Here is a 22,727-nt window from a genome sequence, read left to right on the forward strand (position 1 = left end):
GCTGCTCATGTCCCTGGCCACAGCTCGGGCCGCAGAGGAGCCAGTCAGACCGGCTGTCAACCAGCCGATCATCCTACCACAACCCCTGTCCGTTCCAGTTGCGCAACAGGACGCATGGGACGTGGATGCTATCTCTCGAGATGCATCAGAGGGTGAGCCTCTCCACGGAGAGGATAGTGTGGAGGCAGAGCTCACGTCCCACCACTCAGAGTCTGAGATGGAGGTAGGCGTAGATGACTCTTTATGGTCCTTAGTAGAGCGGGCGACTCGCCACCTGGGCTTAGAATGGCCTGCCACTGAAGAACCTAGGCGCTCTCTTTTTGAGTCGCCTTTGGCACAGGGCCAGCAGTCTAGGATGCTTCCGGCCTTCCCAGACTTTGTTAAGGAGGTGCAGTCCACTTGGGGGACTCCAGCCTCCGCCCCGGCAACCTCGCGTAAGGCGGCTGCCTTTACCATGCAAGGTGTGAGTGAAGCGGGTCTGGCGTCATTTCCGCCAGTTGGCGCTGCGTTCGCAGCGTTGGTGAAGTCACCAACACTCTCTGGGTTGGTGAAAGACCCCACCTGCCCTAACAAGCAGTGCGGGATCACTGAGGTGCACCTCAAGAGGGGCTATTCGGCGGCTACAGAGGCAGTTAGGCTGTCCAATCTGGCCAGCCTCCTCTCAGTTTATCAGGCTGCGCTAATAAAGGATCTCCCAGACTACCCTTCAGTGTCTCTGAGAGCGGAGTTGGGGCTAGTTGCCCAGCTGCTGGTCAAGCTAGCCCAGCTTAACGTGCGGGCCCAGGGCAGGAGCATCGCGTCTCTGGTGGTGGCCAGACGACAGCTCTGGCTCTCGCAGGCGAGAGTCCAGGAGCATGACAAAGCTCCATTGTTGGATGCCCCAATTACACCGGGGCACACATTTGGCCCAGCGGTGGAAGAGATTCTGCAAAGCTCAGCTAAGGCTAGAGAGGCATCACAGCAGTTGGCTACGATATGGCCACGTAGGCCTTTCCAGGTCAAACGCCCACAAGAACATCAGTGGCGTAGAACACCACCGCAACACCAGCCCCGTCCAGGGGGTACTAAGACCTCCCCGGCGGATACAGCAGCGCGTGGCCAAATCCCAAGGGGACGACCGCAGCGCACAGGGTGGCGACCTAGAGGAGGCGGCAGACCACGCCCTCGTGGCTCTGGCCAGGCCCCTCATGAGCGAGCGAAGCCTAAGCAGCCCTGAGAAAACCAGGCAGCCATTAACCCAACCCTATACTGTTCCACAGCTTCTGTTTTGGCAACAATGCACCAGTGATATCTGGGTGCGCAAAACTATACTCACTGGGTACACCCTTCAGTTCCGGTTAAACCCCCCCCCCCCCTTCAGGGGGGTGGTGGTAACTGTGGTGAAGGACGTGGTTCAGTCCTCAGCTCTGAATGTGGAAATACAGGCATTGCTCAGGAAGCTTGCCATTCAACTAGTAGACCCTGCTCTGACCGACCAGGGGTTCTACTCCAAGTACTTCCTTGTGCCAAAGAAGGACGGCGGGCTCCGCCCTATTCTAGACCTGCGGGTACTGAACAAATACCTACGGGTGTTGTCGTTCAAGATGCTCACGCACAGGCACATTGTCCAGTCTGTCCGGCAGGGCGACTGGTTTACCACCATAGATCTGACAGATGCGTACTTTCACGTTCCCATCTGTCCGGGTCACAGGAAGTATCTAAGATTCGCATTCCAGAGCAGGGTCTACGAGTTTTGCGTCCTGCCATTCGGCCTGTCTCTAGCTCCTCGAACCTTTTCGAAGTGTATGGACGCCATTTTAGCTCCTTTGCGGGCTCAAGGCATCCGACTGCTGAACTATCTGGACGACTGGCTCGTCTGCGCGCAGTCAAAGGAGCAGCTGGCACAGCACACAGTGATGGTTACAGACCATCTTCAGCGGCTAGGTCTGAAGGTCAATCCAGACAAGAGCCGCCTCGTGCCCAGCCAACAGACCGAGTTTTTGGGTCTGCATCTGGACTCAGTGTCCATGGAAGCGACCCTATCGACACTAAGAGTTGCCTCATTAGAGCGGTGTCTCTCCCTATTCAGGTTGAGAGAAACAGTCAGCATGGAGCTGTGTCAGCGCATGCTGGGGTTGATGGCTGCCGCCTCGCAAGCCCTTCCTTTGGGCTTACTACACCAGAGACCTCTGCAGGCCTGGTTCAATGCCTTCGCGTTGCACCCGCGGAGAGACAAGCACCGCAGGTTGAGGGTATCCCGAACCTGCTGGGAAGCATTACGCTGGTGGAAAGTTCAGTCGAACATCCGCCAGGGCGTGCGCTTGGGTCCCGTCTTCCGAAGGGAAGTTATCACAACCGACGCTTCCAACCAAGGTTGGGGAGCAGTCTGGAACGGGACAGGGACCCGTGGAGTGTGGTCAGGACCCTGGAGGTCAGCCCACATCAATGCTCTGGAACTCAGAGCAGTGGACCTCGCCCTTCGGCACTTCTTGCCAGTGCTTCTAGACAAGCACGTGTTAGTGCGGTCAGACAACACCACAGTAGTGGCGTATATCAATCGCCAGGGCGGATTGCGGTCCCCCGGTCTTCACCGGATGGTAACGCGGCTGTTGCTCTGGGCTCAACCGCGTTTAGCCTCTCTGCGTGCAGTTCATCTGCCGGGCAGAGTCAATTACGCAGCGGACCTCCTGTCCAGAGGAGGTCCTCTTGCGGGCGAATGGCGTCTTCACCCTCGGGTGGTAGAGCGCATCTGGGAATGGTTCGGCACAGCGCAAGTCGATCTCTTCGCTTCACGAGAGACCACGCACTGTCCTCTATGGTTCTCGGTGAAGGACCTCGACAGCCCCCTGGGGGTGGATGCACTGGCTCACGAATGGCCGCCAGGGCTCCTGTATGCCTTTCCACCGATTCCGATGCTCCCCGCCTTCTTGGAGAAGGTCAGGGTAGAGCGAGCGACAGTGATTCTGATCGCTCCTCGGTGGCCTCGGAGAATATGGTTCCCGAGTCTAGTGCAATTACTGCACGGTCGCCCGAGGGAGCTCCCTCTGCGAGCGGACCTGTTGTCCCAAGCTCAAGGAGAGCTTTGGCATCCGAACCCCAAACTCATGCAGTTATGGGCTTGGCCCCTGAGCGGGAGCGCCTGTCAGCCTTAGGGCTTTCGACTGCAGTTATATCGACCATCCAGAGTGCGAGAGCCCCCTCTACTAGGTCGCAGTATGCGTATAAGTGGCAGTTGTTTCAGAGTTGGTGTCTGGCTCAGAGCCACGACCCAGTCTCCTGTCCTATGGCAGTAATATTGCAGTTTCTGCAGAAACTGCTGGATGAAGGGAAATCTCCTTCTACACTTAAAGTGTATTTAGCCGCCATTTCGGCTTGTCATGTACGCATTGACGGTTTATCACCTGGTTGCCATTTTTTGGCATCTCAGTTTCTGAAAGGCGCAAGACGCTTGCGGCCTCCAAGAACGACCAGTTTACTGTCGTGGAGCCTTGATGTGGTGCTAGAAGCCCTTACCAAGGCACCGTTTGAGCCTCTCCACAGCGTGGATATGAAGCTCATATCTATTAAGACTGCATTTTTGCTGGCTGTGGTATCAGCAAAACGCGTGAGCGAGTTACATGCACTTTCAGTGCATCCTTCTTGTACTCGTTTTGCAGGAGACGGTTCTAAGGTCTCCATGCGCCCTAATCCGGCCTTTTTACCAAAGGTCATATCCCCGTTCCACATGAACCAGTCAGTCGAGTTGATGGCGTTCCATCCTCCTCCTTTTTCTTCCCCAGAGGAAGAGCGGTTACACATGCTCTGCCCCGTGAGGGCATTGAGGTGTTATATTGACCGTACAAAGACTGTGAGGCAGACAGAACAGTTGTTCATATGCCATGGTTCTAGATCTTTGGGTCAGCCGCTGTCTAAACAGCGCCTTTCCCACTGGATAGTGGATGCTATTAAATTAGCGTATGAATCTGCAGGCCTTCCACCACCAGGGCAGTTGAAGGCGCATTCTACCAGGGGTATGGCGACATCCTGGGCCCTCTTTCGAGGGGTGCCGGTGTCTGATATTTGCGCGGCAGACAGTTGGGCTACGCCGCATACTTTCATGAGGTTTTACAGGTTAAATGTACTGGATTCCTCTGCTCCACTGTTTGGAGCATCTGTTTTACACTCTACGACGCCTCAGGATGCGGACGTATAGAGTGATTGATAGCATGGTGTTGAATGTTCCACCTTTAAGACAGGTGTCATTACGAGCATAGACGCTGAGGCGCAGCTCCGCATATGCCTAGATGTACTGCCTACGCAGTTGCGTTATGACGTAAGTCTGTCCTACTTCCGAGAATCCTCCCTCGCGACAGCTAGGGTACACTGTATCCCATGTTGATGGTTATTTTCGACTTGAAAGGGAACGATAGGTTGCGGATGCAACCCCGGTTCCCTGAAAGAGAAAATAACCATCAAGCTGCGAGGTCGCTCCGGTAGCCTTCACGGCCTGAAGAGCAAAAGAGGAAGTGCATCCCCGCGCGCGCAGTTAAGTAAGCTCCCAGGGGGGCGGGCTTACACTGCAGCTGGCGTGGGGGCCTATCGGCAGCTTTGCTATAAAAGCTCAGCCTACCGGTGCTGCCTGACGGCAATATCTCATGTTGATGGTTATTTTCTCTTTCAGGGAACCGGGGTTGCATCCGCAACCTATCGTTTTCTTCAAAATTAAAATGACAGCAACGGTGTGTTAATTTAACGAAGCGCCTAACACCGCTTGGAACATTCGCATTTTTAAATTCTAACGGTCTCTGCTCAGCGGAGTGGAATGTTCGCGAGCCGGTTGCCTAGCAGCGTCTCCCCCTCCTTCTCTGCCCCGCCCTCTCGCCCTCTCTCGTTGCTCCAGCTATGAGTTCAAATTTAGCTTCGTTATATTAGCTCAATTCTTTACTAACTTTTACAAATTAGGTTATTAGTGGCTTCGTGTTTTTAAAATGGTTCAGGTGCAGTCCGGGCAGACTGACTGGAGCATCATTACAGTATACCGCACTGCGCTCAGCTTTGTGTGCCGGCTGATACACAAAATAATGAACGAATGTTAAATAAATCACATGTATTGCTTTTTAATGCTAAATATGTATCTGGTATTTTAAGTATTATCAACAATTAATAATTCAGCTATATTCATATTCAGAATGTAATACAGTATTAAGACAGGGCCCAGTATTATAAATAAATAAACACGCTTTAAGAGAAACAGCAGTGATGTTTATTGACCATTCCCATACATTCTCTATATGTTTCTACATTGTGGTTGCACAGGGACAAGGGACTCAGTGATGTTAAAAAAAAAAAAACTAGACCCCACAATTAACCAATATAGAAAGGAAGGCGGGAGAAATGTATTGCCTGTGTGCAGTACCTTACACTTTTGTAACACAATGTCATTTGCCATGTGTCTGCCCAGTTCTGAATGCTGTCTAGATCATTTTGAATGACCTTTGCTGCTGCAACAGTGTTTGCCACTCCTCCTATCTGGAACTGCAAACACAAGTCAAAAAGGAAGTTAGAAAGGCCAAGAGAGATAGATATAAATGAACATTGCTAAGGGGGCTAAAACCAATTCCAAAATGTTTTAACAGCAAGAGAACATTCAAAGAGGAGGTTAAATGTCTAATCATAGACTATGAAAAAAAAAATAGCAAATATATTAAATGATTACTTTTCACAAGTTTTTACAAAGTAGGATACGGACAACATGCCTCACATGTCATCCTGTTCCTATCCAGTTTTAAATAACTTTAGCATAACAGAGGCAGAAGTGTTAAAGGGACTAGGAGCTCTTAAAATAAACAAATCCCCTGGGCCGGATGAGATCCTCCCAATAGTACTCATAGAAATGAAAGATGTTATTTACAGACCGCTAACCAAGATCATGCAACAGTCCCTTGACACAGGGGTTGTACCGACAGACTGGAAAATATCAAACGTAATACCAATCCACAAAAAGGGAGACAAAACCAAACCAGGTAACTACAGACCAATAAGTCTGACTTCAATTATATGTAAACCTATGGAAACTATAATAAGATCCAAAATGGAAAATTACCTATATGGTAACAATATCCTGGGAGACAGTCAGCATGGTTTTAGGAAAGGGAGATCGTGTCTAACTAACCTGCTTGATTTTTTTTGAGAATGCAACATCTACAATGGATAATTGCAAAGCATATTTTATGGTTTATTTAGATTTCCAGAAAGCTTTTGACAAAGTCCCGCATAAAAGATTATTTCTCAAACTGAACACAGTAGGGATTCAAGGAAATGCATGCACATGGATTAGAGAGTATTTAACATGTAGAAAACAGAAAGTACTGATTAGAAGAGAAACCTCAAAATGGAGTGAGGTAACCAGTGGTGTACCACAGGGATCATTATTGAGTTCTCTGCTACTCCTAATCTACATTAATGATTTAGATTCTGGTATAGTAAGCAAACTTGTTAAATTTACAAACACAAAAAATAAGAGGAGTGGCAAACACTGTTGCAGCAGCAAAGGTCATTCAAAATGATCTAGACAGCATTCAGAACTGGGCAGACACATGGCAAATTACATTTAATAGAGAAAAGTGCACGCAGGTAATAAAAATGTGCATTATAAATATCATAATATGACACTTATTTAAACAAGTGCAGCGCTTAGAACACATATACAAATAGAACTAATTCACTCTTCTATTAAACTGTGAACTTAGTGTTTGATTGAATCCCTCTCTGTGTTTGTATAGCCTGGAAACAGGCATCAGTGCCCTGCCAAGCTGCACACACTGCCATCATTCACACTGAATACAAGAGGGAGCCAGAGCACCACTGCTGTCCATAATGTAATAACACAGTAATAAGGCAATGGAAATAGGCAGCAGTTACCTCCCCAGTCAGCCCAGTTCTCCCATTGTTAACAGAAAGCTCCTCACATCCAGTCATCTAAACACTACAGTGTGGTCTGTGACTGTATATGGGAGATACTGAAATTGAAGAAGGAATCTATGAAAAAGACCAAGGAGTTTATGTTGACTCAGAAATGTCTACATCTAGACAATGTGGGGAGCTATAAAAAGGCCAACAAGATGCTCAAATATATAGTGGAAAGTGTTGAATTTAAATCAAATAACGTTAAAACTTTACAATGCATTAGTAAGACCTCATCTAGAATTTTGTGTTCAATTCTGGTCACCTCGCTACAAAAAGGATATTGCTGCTTGTCACAAAGACGTCCGGAGTGGGTAGCGTCAGACCAGAGCCAGGAAATAAACAACAGAGACTTGGGGTTTTGGTGAAGCTGAGCGCGTGATCGCGCTCAGCATTTAATAAGTAACAGACAGAAAATAAAAAGGTTGTAACACAAAACACGGCACTGGTAGCCAAAACAAAGAGACAAACAAAAACGAACACTAAACAAACACGTACTGTGCTGGTCCTGCAGCACCACGTAGCAATTGCTCACTTTCACGTTCTCGTTCTCGTTCTCCTCACTCTCTCTCTCTGTTCTTTCGCCCTGAACACACAACCACGAATGAATGAAACGTGCATCTATTTATACTGTTGTGCTGGGATTCAATTAATAATTAATTATTCACTTGAATCCCAGAATGTGAATTAATTATGTGCAACCTCGTGCGCGCATATTACTTACTTTAAATGCACGTACAGTGATGTGCAATCCCGTGCCTAAATACAATTATACAATTTAAATACCACGTGAAACACAGACCCGTTTATATCCTGTGTACCAATCTCTATACACCAACATTAACACACGCAACATACAACACAGAAATTCACACAGGGGCGGAGCACATTGCCACACTGCTATAGAAAGAATATGTCATATGCAGACAGGCTTAAAGAATTGAATCTATTCAGTCTTGAACAAAGAAGACTACGCGGTGATCTGATTCAAGCATTCAAAATCCTAGAAGGTATTGACAATGTTGGCCCAAGGGACTTTTTCAACATCAAAAAAGAAACAAGGACCAGGGGTCACACGTGGATATTAGATAAAGGGGCATTCAGAACAGAAAATAGGAGGCACTTTTTTACATAGTGAATTGTGAGGGTCTGGAACCAACTCCCTAGTAATTTTGTTGAAGCTGACACCCTGGGATCCTTCAAGAAGCTGCTTGATGAGATTCTGGGATCAATAAGCTACTAACAACCAAACGAGCAAGATGGGCTGAATGGCCTCCTCTTGTTTGTAAACTTTCTTATGTTCGAGAAGGGGGAGTATTTAAATGCTGTCCAAATGTTCACTGACATTAATCGATAAACTTGACCTTGTTATAATACAAGTTATTACAGACAGCACAGTGAGTCTTTAGAGCAAGGTCAATTCTAGCACATCATGATAATACAATACACACATTTGTGATTTGTTTCCCCAAAGTTGGAGAGTAATTCATTAGTAGAAGTGAAAGATGAGAGATGGTCCAGGTTCAATAACCAGTTTAATGTAGGGAGCACACAGTAAAGTAAAAGCAGGGTTTGCCATAACGCCTCCAGCATCCCATCATGCCTCTTGGTTTACCCACAATATGCAAGTAACAATTACCTGGGAAAGAGCAGCGTGCTTCTGAACGGCTAAACCGATGACATTATAGAAACAATCAGGCACTTTCTCCTTTACTAAATATGCAATGCAGAAGAAAGAGGAAATACATGAATCCTCCCTTGCACTGAAAAGAGTTCTTTGTTGTCAATAAATGAGTGCTTTTTGAATGATTTCAGTGGTGGCAGTTTGACAAGAATACATGTCATGTGAAATAAACCAGTCCAAAACGAGACATTGATGCTAATAGTTTTATTGCTTAAAAAGCTTTACAGAAAGAGACAGGCTTTTACCCAGTTTCATGTAACAGCAGATAGTGTTGTTTTGGCAGGACATCATTTATACTGGTCAACAGTTTGAGCATTTGTTGTCATGAATGCAAATAAAGAGATTTTAAAATAATTGAGAGATGAAGAAAATCTCTATATAAACACAATGTTTTTGTCAGTCTGTGAACAAGGCCTGTCACGGGTCACTTGTGACATCACAGGGTGGCTGTGAGGAGCTGGGAGAAGAAAGGAGTCTACTGGTCAAACCTGACTCGGTGCAGTGATTATGAGCTGAGGCAAATCAATCAAGCACGCTCTCCAAGTAACTCTTTGTATATGTGCCCATGTGGAGTTGTATTTCTATTCAAACATGTGTGAGCATGTGATCTCACTGAGAATCTGAGACTACATGTTAAATAAGGACACCTTTCCATACAATGTAAAGACCTGCTTCATGAGAGGCAGGGAATCACCCAATAGAAAAACAATGTTGTCTCTATTATATATCCTTGAAGAGATTGACCAAATGCACAACAGGGAGCAGCTGTTTTAAACAAGCTGTGAATGGCCTGATAGAAATAAGAATGGGTCTGTAGCTGTGTGTGGGGAGAGGTACCAGAACAAAAAGGTTACAGCGATGCTATAAAAGAAGGTTGCTGGTGTGTTTAAGCTTTGCTTGCAGGTCTGCTGTCAGGTAAACTCCAGCACTGTGATCACTGGGCGCTGCTGCAGCTCAGTAGTGCTGGCATCGCCTGCAGCGGTAGGTAAGCCAGTCTAAAACCAATTGAAGACATTATCAGCAACCTGGGCAGAAAAGCTATTGTTCTGATCCATACCCTACAGAGCATTGCACAGCTAGGTAATGAGATTGTGGGGTGGTAATGGTCAGCATTGTCTAATAATATAGACAATCAGTGTCACACTGAGCTGCAGAATTGAACTCCCTCCCATGTGTAGATAGCATCCTCCACACTCTTTGTATTGCACTCCTTTGAATTACAAATTTGAAAAAAAAAGCTTTGTGTAATTCAGCACGCAATTTCACAATCCCAAAGGGTATGGAATCAACTGCTAAACTGTGGAGCCACCACAACCTCTCAATACAATCCTATCAATAAAAAACACGGAAACCCTCTATACTAGTTCAAATGCCAAACATGCTTCTGAGGTTTTATTCAGAGAAATCCTAGATCAAAGCTCCTCTGTTTTGTCCCCTGCTTTTATATTTTGTTTCACTGAAATGACAAAAGTTCCACAGGAGATTGAGGTCAGTGGACCCTTCTTCTCAACTCAAAGCCAACCCTGACATAATGACCTCCCACAGAGAACTACTGTACACACACCATAAAACAGCAGCAATCCCATTCATCAGATCTCCTGGGATTATTTGTGGAGTTGGTTACTCCGGCATGAGATCACACACATGTAATAAGTTTAAGTATACATTTCATGATTGCAGGAGACAGGTTAGACTTTCCTCTTTCCAATAAGTTACGAATGACCTCAATCGATCAATAGTTGGAGACAATGCAGTAGAAAGATGAATCATAAACTCATCTTGATATTTCCAGTTGAAGGATTATGATGGATGGCATCTGTTATAAAACTTATTCCAACAATTCTGTGTCTCTCTTGGAGTTCCATCCATATTTGACCTGGTCGACCTCATGTTCTAAACTGATATGGAATGACACTTGGTGTTCTATTTCAAATTGTTCTAATATATCCCTCAACCAATATATACAGAAATAATAAGGCATACTCACAGCGAGCGCAGCGGTACCCATGATGGTAGTAGAAATAGTAGTGATAGTGATGAGCTACACAAAAAAAGAAAAGATAATTAGGAACAGTCTATTTTTAACACAGAGCTTCTTAAACCCACTGCCTTCCACACTGTAGCCCAGAACTCAACCCCCTGAGCTACTCAGGGACAGTGGCCCAGTGGTTAAAGAAAAGGGCTTGATACCAGGAGGTTCACATCCCGGCTCAGCCACTCACTCACTGTGTGTGACCCTGAGCAAGTCAAAACGTAAAACTGGAGTCCTATTGTAAGTGACTGCAGCAGCAGTTGTTGATGCATAGTACACCCCCTAGTCTCGAAGGCACTTTGGAGAAAAGCAACTGCTAAAAGACTAATGAATAAAAAAGTAATACTCAGATCCACAAGCATGCACATTGCCTTCCACTCTGCAAGGCACCACTTTCTCTAAACACTGAGCTATCAAACCCATTAACTCCTATACTACAGCCCAGCACTAACCACTATACTGCTCAAACCCACTACCTTCCACACTGCAGCTCTGCACTCTAGTCACTGTGTCACTGAAGCCTCTCAGCAAAGCTACACTGATAAACAATTCATGCCCTGATTGAAAATAATAAATAAAACCCACTGATTGCTGCATAAAATAAAGTAGAATCCATTTACTTACCATAGTAGCATCTGTACCTTACTGTGAAAGATACAAGTGATATATTGAGTTCAGTCCATTTGAAGTCACTGCAGTGGCTGCTTTATACAAGAATGGGGCCTCAGTAGCGTATTAGAGAGCTATATATTTCAAAGGAGTGTCTCTCTATTTGTACATTTCTATTATTGGCAAAATCCAAAGACAGGGCTCCTTCTTTATATCCCCTCCCAGAGTATACAGAACACCTCACTATGTGAGTATGTATTAAATAAAGATGGCATTTCATATTAAGAGCAGCTAATTCATACTATTATACAATAATACCCCATTCCATATTCTCAACATCAGCTGTAGGAGGCCCCATTGTTAACATGTATTCATTTCTTGTGACGCGCACAGTACATGTGTATTGTATTGTAGTGTACAGTCACATTTTTATTAAAATATCAGATTCACACTTACCACGAGCACAGATGCTATAATCTGGAAATGAAATAAACATACACCATTAAATACAATTTAAAAATATATATACAATTCATTTCTACATATTAATGTACCATAATAAAATAAAATACTTACAACAGTAAGCTGTTCCAAAGAAAAAGAAAAACAGAAACAGTGGTTATTGGATTTAATAGTTCACTTTATATTCATGTTTGAGTTCCATTTACTGGAATGTCTTCAATCAATTGACCTTCAGTCTACAATCCATGCAGTTCACCCAAACCAGGAGCCAGCTCCAGAGAGACACACACTTACTTCTGTAGTATCTTTTGGACAGGGCATCCTTCTTCACTACCATGGACTGTGTCAGGACCACTTCAGAATCCACTTCAGGAGACAGAAAGCATGTGAAGATCATTAAACAAACAGTAGGTTGCATCCCTTCTATTTAAACACAGACCATGTTGAGGAACTCTCCAAATTTGGATTAGGATTTCAATGTACATTAAAGAAGATTGCTGAACAGTAAGGAGCTTCAGATTTTATTTTGTTAGAGTGTGTGTTACAATGTTTTCACCTGAGTTCAGGAGCTGCTCTTCAGTTCTAGTTGCCTGTCTTAGATATATGTACATAATGTAGGCTGGATCAGTCAAAGTGTCTTTATAGAAGAGCCAGTGACTGGATCACGCTTCCTTCTGCTTTCAATTCACTGCTATGCACTAGATGGTGATGGCACTTACTAACAGAAAGATATTTCAGTCTGCATTACATATGAAAAGAATCACACAGAACAATCGCACAAAACAACTGTGGTCAACTATGAAAGGCGCTATATAAAATAAACATTGATTGATAAAAAGGTAAGGGAACAGGACAACCTTTTAGTCAAGTTATTATATCTCAGTTGGGCGATCCTTCTTACTGACATTTAAGGTGATCAATTAATACAATACGTCTTATTAAAGGTGCTGCATCAACACATTTAAATGCGCATGTTAAATGCAAACAGGTGAAATATTTTCAAAGTGTATATCCCTCAAGCTTTGTGTTTTCCTCTTCTGCTTAAGTGTAACAGACAGACGGGCAGACAGACAGGCAGAAACACACTCAACAGAAGAAGCTATAGGCCATCTGTACTCACTGTCAGCTCTTTTCTCCATCATATTGTCTCCTATCAGGTAAAACAGAAATAGGTTTATACAGTTAGAAGTACATTAGGAAACAGATCTGGGCACTTTGTGTTAGTGCCAGTAGAGAAACAGCAGCTAAATGTGCTCAGATTCACTGGGGTTTGGCCTTAAGTCTATCATCTGTAATTCACAATGTGTTCCTCTTGAAGGTTTAACGTTGTACCCACACACTACCCAGACGTGCTTTTCAAAGGACTCACCCAACTCCCGCTCTCCTTTGAGTCCATCACTGTCCAGCTCAGCATCACTGTCGCCTGAATCATCTGCCTCTGGAACAGGGAGAAGAGAGCTTCATGAAGCAATGAAGGATTCCCTCGACTGCAGTGCACAGCTTCATAGGACACTCAACACAGGGAGGCAGAGAGTTCCCCATTACATTGCAATGCAGAGCTGTGAGGTTTAACCAGGAGATTTCTGGATATACAGTAGCCCTTGATGTTATGCATGATTAGCGATGATTAGTCAGGTTGAGTTTCTAAACAAATTGTGTGGTCTGTGCAGGACTGTGCTTTTTTGTCATTGCTTAACTTAAATCCTGCAAATAAGAAACTTTCTTTCTTTCTTTCTTTCTTTCTGTCTTTCTTTCTTTCTTTCTTTCTTTCTTTCTATCTTTCTTTCTTTGTTTGTTTCTTTCTCTTTCTTTCTTTCTTTCTCTCTTTCTTTCTCTCTTTCTTTTTTCTCTCTTTCTCTCTTTCTTTCTTTGTTTGTTTCTTTCTCTTTTTTTCTTTCACTCTCTTTCTTTCTTTCTCTTTTGTTCTTTCTTTCTTTCTTTCTTTCTTTCTTTCTTTCTTTCTTTCTTTCTCTCTCTCTTTCTTTCTTTCTTTGTTTGTTTCTTTCTCTCTTTCTCTCTCTTTTGCTCTTTCTTTCTCTCTCTTTCTTTCTTTCTTTTTTCTCTCTTTCTTTCTTTCTCTCTTTCTTTCTCTCTTTCTTTCTTTGTTTGTTTCTTTCTTTCTCTCTCTTTTGCTCTTTCTTTCTTTCTCTCTTTCTTTCTCTTTCTTTCTTTCTTTCTCTTTCTTTCTTTCTTTCTTTCTTTCTCTCTTTCTTTCTTTTTTTTCTCTCTTTCTTTCTCTCTTTCTTTCTTTCTTTCTTTCTCTCTCTTTCTTTCTCTCTCTCTTTTGCTCTTTCTTTCTCTCTTTCTTTCTCTTTTTTTCTCTTTCTTTCTCTTTCTTTCTTTCTTTCTCTCTTTCTTTTTCTCTTTTGCTCTTTCTTTCTTTCTTTCTTTTTTTCTCTCTCTTTCTTTCTTTCTCTCTCTTTTGCTCTTTCTTTCTTTCTTTCTTTCTTTCATTCTTTCATTCCTTACCCAGTGGAATGGCCTCCAGGAGCGTGATTGGACACCGCTGATCTCACAGCATTCTCAAGAGACGTGGCAGCGGCAGCACATCTAGCAGGTGCCTCAGAAGCAAGCACAGTGATGTCCTTGTTGACATAGTGGTTGGGCAGCTCCCCTTGGTTAAAATATGAATCTCAAGCACACTGCTGGTGTTCAGTACCAGGTTCTGCAGGATGAACAGGCAGCTCAATGCTGCTTGTTTTGTAGGATTACCTCTAAATCCCAGTTCACATTCAGATGGAGAGTCACCACACAGGTTGGATCCCAGCTTGATTTTCATGAGGAAGTTCCTCTGCGATGGGGACACATTCCTGCTCTATGAATTCCTCTTTAATAGGAACACATTCCTGTTGAGGGACCTCTTCATCTTTAACACATGCCAGCTCTGTAACCTGCATTAGACTTGCACACCACTCCTGCTTCTATCTTTGGCCCTTCCTGTGCTTCCGATTCAGGGATAGTGTGGCTCTCTTTGGGATCTGTGGGAAACAAAACTGTATACAATTAGATCTCTTACTTACCAGCTAGGTTTGTTAGTTGCTTTGATCAGGGATTTAAAGTTACTGTTCCTCAGTTATTTCATATAGGGGTGAGCCGGTATAATAGTTTGGTGGTTTAGGTACATGATGGCATTGATACCATTCCTGTTATTCTGCATTGCAATTATCGGTTAACGCTGTGTTTGTGTTCCTATGAACAAAGTGAAGGAAAAGGCATTTTCATATGAACATCTTTTTATTCTACGTCCTGTACAAGACTCAGTGCTGCTGGTCTTTCTCACCTCCTGTAGCCTCACACTGGAGCATTGCATCCACTTCTACCTCCCTGTCAATCACCATCATGACTGCCGTTCTGCCTTTGCATTGTTCTAATGCAAACATCCATTTCTCTATTGCAAACATGCTTAGAAACCAAGCCTGGAGACTTGCAGTCTTAGCAAAGTGTCTGAGGAATGTCTTTTTGTTACCTGATACTGTACTGTGAGAACGGTTTTGAAGGAAACGGTCAACGCAGAATACAAGTTTCAATGTGTCAAATACAATGAGCAGACAAGTGACTGCAGCAGGATAACCTGCTTATTCTCAAAGCAGTTTCATTTAAACAGGTGATTTACACAACTCAAACTTTTTCAAGTGCCGCAATATGTTTTTTGTACAAACTCCACCTGTGTAATAATCATTAGGCAGAACATTGGAAGCTTACTTGAGCAACATCACAAGACCTGTAGATATAAATCCAATAACATCCCTTGTAGTATTAAAATACATTTGTAATGGTGTGGCTCTCCCTATTGTATGTATCCTGTGCAAACTCATCTCTGCTCTTAAATAATAACCTGGATTAGTAAATGTTTATAAGCAATATGAGCGATCGTTTCCTAATTCTGCTTACCATCAGCTGAACAAAGTACTTTATTTAGAGACTCAATCTAGAGACTCAATAAAATGATACAATTCAGTTGACACCTTACTGTGTTGTATTTACTTCCTCCAACTTCAACCCTTAATTGAACTTGTGGAACCACTCGGGTCCAAAATCTTACAGCGGATTGGTGCAGGCAGGGTGCTGCTGCTGCCCCCTTTATTCACACAGTGAGGTCTGGAAAGATCGTGTAAATGTGTGTGTGTGGAACAAGAAGGAAACAGGACTAAAGCACAAGAACGAGCAGCGAATGAGCCGCGACTGTACCAAAGACAAACTCAACAGCACTGGAGCGGAATACAATGAAACCATTTATCTAAAAATAGATTCGCAGTCAAACAGTTCAATCAAACACTGAAACCCCATGTGCTGCTGCCTGTATGTTGATATTAAATCACAAATCATTATTCTAACCCTCTGCAATATGGTCTGTGACTGTCTCAGTGGGACTCTATACAAGACATCACTTTACCAGAAGGATACCATTGAAGGCTCTTAAATTAGACTGGCTAAGATTTACCAATCTAGTACTTTATTAATTTCTAGACTACCTATTTAAATATATAAAATAATACAATGTCTTGATTAGACTCCTTATAACCAATATTAGGACAGAACTGTGTTATTAACAACGCTTATAATAATCAAACACTTTAAAACGTGTCCGAAGAGAAATTCTAACCAAGATCTTTCCAACAGAAGGTAGTTTAAGGTGCTGGATTGACCAAGCAATACCACACAATAAAATCAATCTTACCTTGAAATATTAAAGGCTGTTTAATGTCTGCATCTGCAGCGTTTATACACGCTCGCACAGCTTTCAGCTCGTTCTCTGATATTTCCAATCTCAGCTTCAGACTTTCATTCTCTTTCTCCTTTTTGTTACATTTCCACTCTGAATTCAGTGAATTTGCTGACGACAGCTTTAGTAATCGCGCACAAGACGGTGTGTAGAGCCGCTTTCACTGCGTGCTCGATGGTAGAGGCGAGCTCGTCTTGAAAGAGCGACACGGACACACTGACGCGTCCATCTTCACTGGTTTGAGTTTCACACTGGTCTAGCGGAATCCTCTTTTCAATCAGAAACACCGCCTGCGGTTTGTATTTAGTAATATTTATTTTTTACTGTAGCCTTCCCATTCAAATATATTCATCACTTCTTCTGGTGTGATAAAGAAAGAACACAAACAACAGGCTTTGCAAGGAGTAACTTTACTTTGGTCTTTCAGAATCGCGCAGAGCTCTGCTGGAGCTTCAACGCGTTTGTTTCTCAGTAAATCATCTCATTGAAAAGCTCGACTTGTCTGTAGCTGCGACTGACGCGCTCCACTCTGTGTGTGAAATTCAACACAGAAAAGGGATGCTTTCCTTTTCACGGAACTCCGTGCAGGTGATAAACAAACACAAAAATCACTAATTATTAGAAAACATTTCATCCCAGCCTAAATCCTTTAAACAGCAGGAGACAGCGTGTTGTAAAATCATCACTGACTGCAGCCACCTCTCCACACATGAACAAAACAAACCTCTCTATTTCCTGAACTGACATGAAAGCGTCACCAGCAGAAGGCGGGTCTGGTTGGAACCATCGCGTATTATTGGCTGTAGAAGCACTCTATCCCCAGCATGTGAGCCTGATTGGCTGTAGAAACACTCTATCCCCAGCATGTGAGCCTGATTGGCTGGCCTCCCTGTCGGAGGCGGTTATGAAACTGGATGCCAGAGTTCGCCATGTTGGCTCTTTCAGCGCTGTGTTCAATGCGATGCATTCAGGCGCGTTAAGTAAGTGAGCCGCTCAGAAAGCACACGGAGCTGAATTTAAATGACTTAACGCTCTGCTACAGGAGAGCGCTGAGCGACTTTTAAAAATGGAGAATAATAATGATTTGCTTGTTTGTGTTTGTGAGGTGATGGTTGATGAAATGGCCCCGTGTGAAGTTACTGTCCCCTGCTGGACCTCGCTGAGTTCGGCGCTCTGTTTGGACTGAACCTCATATCTGGATGTGTTTAATACCGACAATACCGACGTTAATAATGAACATTATGAATAATATTAATACTACAAGCCTAATAATAATACATTAATAACTATAAAACAGCTCTACATTTAAAAAGAAAAATGAAATTAAATGATACAAATTCGAAAACAACCATTTTTACATTATTGTCTACATGCATCATCTCAAATAATTACAGTGTCATTTATCAGACCCTTCGGCGTTGTCTTTTGAAAAATTAAACCTGCCAGACCGAACGCAGACTAACATTCAATCAGTCAATCAATCAATTATTAATATATATTTTCTATAGCGCCTGATATGCGCTTCACAAAATCTACTTAAAAACAAGAAAATATCTAATTGTAAGCCTGGTCGAACAAAATAAGTCTTCTGTCTAATTTTAAACAAAGAGCGCTTTCCACGATTTAAGATGCTTTAGAGAGACTGAATATTGGAATTGGCAGCCGAAACTGGGGGATAAAACTGCCTGTGATCAAAGTGGGCAGAAAAGTTGCATACTTTGCATACCGTATTTGGTAGAAAAGAAAACGGATCATCTCTGATTTGCAACGTTTCCATGGTTCGGTCCGGCCACTGCCGTGTGACTGGTTAAAACGATGAGTTCAGTTTTTTTCTGCTGCTTGGTAATTCAGTGATGAGGCAGTTGTAGCAGAGTGGCGCAGCGGAAGCGTGCTGGGCCCATAACCCAGAGGTCGATGGATCGAAACCATCCTCTGCTAGCTTGTTTTTCTTCTGTTAGCAAAGTAGTTTTTCTAAAATATTAACTTAAGGCAATTAATTAATATTACATTTCGCAATCAACGATCATATAATGCGCAAGGATACTTGTCCATCATAAGAGCTGAAATAAATTATAGCGCTTTGAGATTATATGTTACTAGCGGATTGTTTAGAAATGTACCCAATTATATTATAACTGTTCTAAAAAAGAATGTTATCTCGAAAAATGAGCCTTGTCAAGCTGAAATAGCTCAGCTGGGAGAGCGTTAGACTGAAGATCTAAAGCTTCCTGGTTCGATCCCGGGTTTCGGCAAACAGCAAAAATTTTTTTGTTTTGTATTATTTTGAACTAAAAAACAGAGCACATTTTTTTCTTCAGTGTAATTGGAAGAAATAACAACGTATCAGAGTGCCATTTTCTAATGTGATTAAGAAATGCAAAAAGCATCGTCCCTGGGTGGGCTTGAACCACCAACCTTTCGGTTAACAGCCGAACGCGCTAACCGATTGCGCCACAGAGACCATCCTGCTCAGCCAAAACTGAGACCACATCTAAGAAGAAAGCAACACTGGACGAAAGTCTAATCTCAATTACATGTATACAAACCAATGCAAGCAAACTTCAAGCCATTTATATTTATTCCCAAATAACACAAACTCTTCAATTGCTAAAAAATATTTAAAAATCTCCCTTTGTGCTTCTCGGAAGGCATACGATGGAGGGCGCACTGCAGTTTTTCAGTATGGGGAATATTACAAATTAGGAGACTGTGCTTTAAAATACACATGTAGGGCGGGCGTCTCTGTTACAAAGAATTGGCACACTTTGTATTTATCTCCATAATGCGTTGGGACTAAATACGCAGAAACATTAAAACTATTTGGAGAATGCGGGCATCGATCCCGCTACTTCTCGCATGCTAAGCGAGCGCTCTACCATTTGAGCTAATTCCCCTTGAATTGAGCATGTGATTCTCATAGGCTACATCGCAGCTTGATACGAGCAATTCAGATTGTCTGACTAGTCTGCCAATTGCAAATTCAAAAAATAAATAAATAAAATAAAAAGCAAATATTTCAACGAGAGGTATGCTTTCAATTTCTTCAAAAAGTAGTCTCAGCTCGTTTATTCAGTCGCTTATAAATCCACAATCTGTGTCCCGATGCAGCAGCGCTGTGTGCTGTGGCTCGAGCTTGTTTGACGAGGCAGACAGTGCAAAAATGCCAAAACTTGCTTTTGTATCACATGACAAACTTAAGGTATGCTTTAACGGCTTGGCTGTCTCAAGTTAGTTTGTATTGTTAATGTAACACCTCGTTGTTGCCCAGTCATTGTTTCATATGAAGTAGAGCTTGCCAGTTGGGGGCGACGGTCTGCAAATAAAAGTTAAGACTATATTTGCAAGGATCATTTCTAGAATGAAACACGTTTTGAAGGGATTGGTCTCGGTATCCTATAGCGCCCCATATGCGCTTCACAAACTCTACTTAAAAACAAGAAAATATCTAATTGTAAGCCTGGTCGAACAAAATAAGTCTTCAGTGTAATTTTAAACAAAGAGCGCTTTCCACGATTTAAGATGCTTTAGAGACAGAATATTGGAATTGGCAGCCGAAACTGGGGGATAAAACTGCCTGTGATCAAAGTGGGCAGCAAAGTTGCATACTTTGCATACCTTTTTTGGGAGAAAAGAAAACGGATCATCTCTGATTTGCGACGTTTCCATGGTTTGGCCCGGCCACTGCCGTGTGACTGGTTAAAACGATGAGTTCAGTTTTTTCTGCTGCTTGGTAATTCAGTGATGAGGCAGCTGTAGCAGAGTGGCGCAGCGGAAGCGTGCTGGGCCCATAACCCAGAGGTCGATGGATCGAAACCATCCTCTGCTAGCTTGTTTTTCTTCTGTTAGCAAAGTAGTTTTTCTAAAATATTAACTGAAGGCAATTAATTAATATTACATTTCGCAATCAAGGATCATATAATGCGCAAGGATACTTGTCTTTCATAAGAGCTGAAATAAATTATAGCGCTTTGAGTTAGTTAGTAGCGGATTGTTTAGAAATGTACTTAAATTATATTACAACTGTTCTAAAAAAGAATGTTATCTCGAAAAAAGAGTCTTGTCAAGCCGAAATAGCGTTAGACTGAAAATCTAAAGGTCCCTGGTTTGATCCCAGGTTTCGGCAAACAGCAAGAATTTTTTTTTGTTTTGTATTATTTTGAACTAAAAAACAGAGCACATTTTTTTCTTCAGTGTAATTGTAGTTAATAATAACATATTACGTTGCCATTTTCTAATGTGATTAAGATATGCAAAAAGCATCGTCCCTGGGTGGCCTTGAACCACCAACCTTTCGGTTAACAGCTGAACGCGCTAACCGATTGCTCCACAGAGACCAAACTTCTCACCTGAAACTGAGACCACATCTAAGAAGAAAGCAACACTGGGCAGGAAAGTGTAATAATTGCATGTATTCAAACCAATGCAAGCAAACTTCAAGCCATTTATATTTATTCCCAAATAACATAAACTCTTCCATTGCTAAAAAAATATATAAAAAAATATCCCTTTGTGCTTCTCGGAAGGCATACGATGGAGGGCGCACTGCAGTTTTTCAGTCGGGAATATTACAAATTAGGAGACTGGTTTAAAATACACATGTAGGGTGGGCGTCTCTGTTACAAAGAATTGTCACACTGTATGTATCTCCATAATGCGTTGGGACTAAATACGCAGATATATTAAAAAGTACTTGGTGAATGCGGGCATCGATCCCGCTAGTTCTCGCATGCTAAGCAAATGCTCTACCATTTGAGCTAATACCCCCTGATTTATGTCAGCGATTCTCATAGGCTACATCACAGCTTGATACGAGCAATTCAGATTGTCATTTTTTATTGGCAATGTAGTCTCTGCCATTTGCGAATTCAAAAAATAAATTGATTAACTAAATATTAGAGGTATGTTTTCAATTTCTTTAAAAAGTAGTCTCAGCTCGTTGATTCAGTCGCTTTAAAATCCACCTCTGTGTCCCGATGCAGCAGCGCTGAGTGCTGTGCCTCGAGCTTGTTGGACGAGGCAGGCAATGCAAAAATGCCAAAACTTGCTTTTGTATCACATGACACACTTAAGGTCTGCTTTAACGACTTGGCTGTCTCAAGTTAGTTTGTATTGTTAATGGAACACCTCGTTTATGGAAAACATGTTTTGAAGGGATTGGTCTCGGTATCCACCAGGAGGAGTGGGGGTGTGTTCTCCTCAGCACCAACCTGACAATGAGTGTTGTTTTCTGGCACCTGCTCGCTGCTAGTGATGACACTCCAATCTTCAGTCGGGGGTTGTTGAAGGAAGGGGACACATTTTGAGTGCGTATCTCATACTGGTAGAAACGCAGAAAAAAGAAACCATCAAGCCTACAATTGTTCAGTTGCTTAAATCAATAAGCAAATTTCAAATTGATCAAAGCTAATGTTAAAACTATTTAAGAACACTTTAAATAGGTCTTGACTGATATAAAAATATAGTAATGTGATTTGCATTACGCAGGACTAGATGAGCTTAAATAAAGACATTACATCTGAAAATAACTTGTGCTTACCCCCACTTACAAGGAAAGTGTCAAACTTTGTATTCGTTCTCATAACGTGTTAGAAAATGTAAACAGCAGTTGGAGAATGCCGAAGTCGATCATCCTAGCATGTTAAACGAGGGCATTTCTCATGTAAGCTGCGTCTAGTAATAGATTGTTTATACTGTTCTCAATGGTCCACGTCCCAGCCTGAGACCACTATCCAGTGGTAGACGGAGATGTTTTTCAAAGTAATATGTTATTTGGAATATTAAAACAATCTTAAGTTAAATAACATGTTTGGACACAAAATATTTTTCAGTGACTTCAACAAGTAGTCTGTTTACAACAAAATGCAATCTGTGTTAGGAACACTATTTTAGTCAGATTTAAAATGGAAATTAAAATGGTATTGAGTGCTGACAAGAGTTTGGTGTCAGCTGTTGATTTCATTGAAACAATCTTTTATAGTAAAATGAACACATTTATTCCTTTTAAAAATAAGTAAAAGTGAACTGTCAGAAGTGGGATTTGAACCCACGCCTCCATCTGGAGACCAGAACACACATTTCGTTGGAAAGACGGAGTCCTTGAGTCTGGCGCCTTAGACCGCTCGGCCATCCTGACAAGCTGCGTTTGTTACAGCAGAAAACCGCATTATTTATTTCAGCACACACTAGGGTTCTCGTATCAAGGCCAGAATGGGTTTATTACGCACATACCAACTGTTGCTCCATGAATGATGTAATGACAAGTGTAAAAAAGAAACGGATTGAAGCCAACCCAAAAA

General features: G+C 42.6%; 2 long non-coding RNA genes and 3 other non-coding genes across 5 annotated transcripts; 1 reads left to right on the forward strand and 4 right to left on the reverse strand.

Annotated features, from left to right (window-relative positions):
• Nucleotides 1-7,280: 7,280 nt before the first annotated feature.
• Nucleotides 7,281-11,666, reverse strand: LOC131703277 (uncharacterized). The gene is made up of 2 exons (XR_009309753.1): nucleotides 10,593-11,666; nucleotides 7,281-9,600 (listed from the first exon to the last, which is right to left on the reverse strand). It is a non-coding gene; the product is annotated as an uncharacterized LOC131703277 (long non-coding RNA).
• Nucleotides 11,667-11,802: 136 nt separating this feature from the next.
• LOC131703278 (uncharacterized) lies at nucleotides 11,803-17,160 on the reverse strand. Its single transcript, XR_009309754.1, has 5 exons — nucleotides 16,387-17,160; nucleotides 14,178-14,686; nucleotides 13,078-13,146; nucleotides 12,829-12,858; nucleotides 11,803-12,074 (listed from the first exon to the last, which is right to left on the reverse strand). It is a non-coding gene; the product is annotated as an uncharacterized LOC131703278 (long non-coding RNA).
• A 1,658-nt stretch (nucleotides 17,161-18,818) lies between these two features.
• trnan-guu (transfer RNA asparagine (anticodon GUU)) lies at nucleotides 18,819-18,892 on the reverse strand. The gene has a single exon. It is a non-coding gene; the product is annotated as a tRNA-Asn (tRNA).
• A 2,643-nt stretch (nucleotides 18,893-21,535) lies between these two features.
• LOC131703609 (small nucleolar RNA U3) lies at nucleotides 21,536-21,739 on the forward strand. The gene has a single exon (XR_009310043.1). It is a non-coding gene; the product is annotated as a small nucleolar RNA U3 (small nucleolar RNA).
• A 714-nt stretch (nucleotides 21,740-22,453) lies between these two features.
• On the reverse strand, nucleotides 22,454-22,564 carry trnal-caa (transfer RNA leucine (anticodon CAA)). Its single transcript has 2 exons — nucleotides 22,527-22,564; nucleotides 22,454-22,499 (listed from the first exon to the last, which is right to left on the reverse strand). It is a non-coding gene; the product is annotated as a tRNA-Leu (tRNA).
• Nucleotides 22,565-22,727: the final 163 nt, after the last annotated feature.

Source organism: Acipenser ruthenus, chromosome 32, assembly GCF_902713425.1.
Source record: "Acipenser ruthenus chromosome 32, fAciRut3.2 maternal haplotype, whole genome shotgun sequence".
Lineage (NCBI taxonomy): Eukaryota > Metazoa > Chordata > Actinopteri > Acipenseriformes > Acipenseridae > Acipenser > Acipenser ruthenus.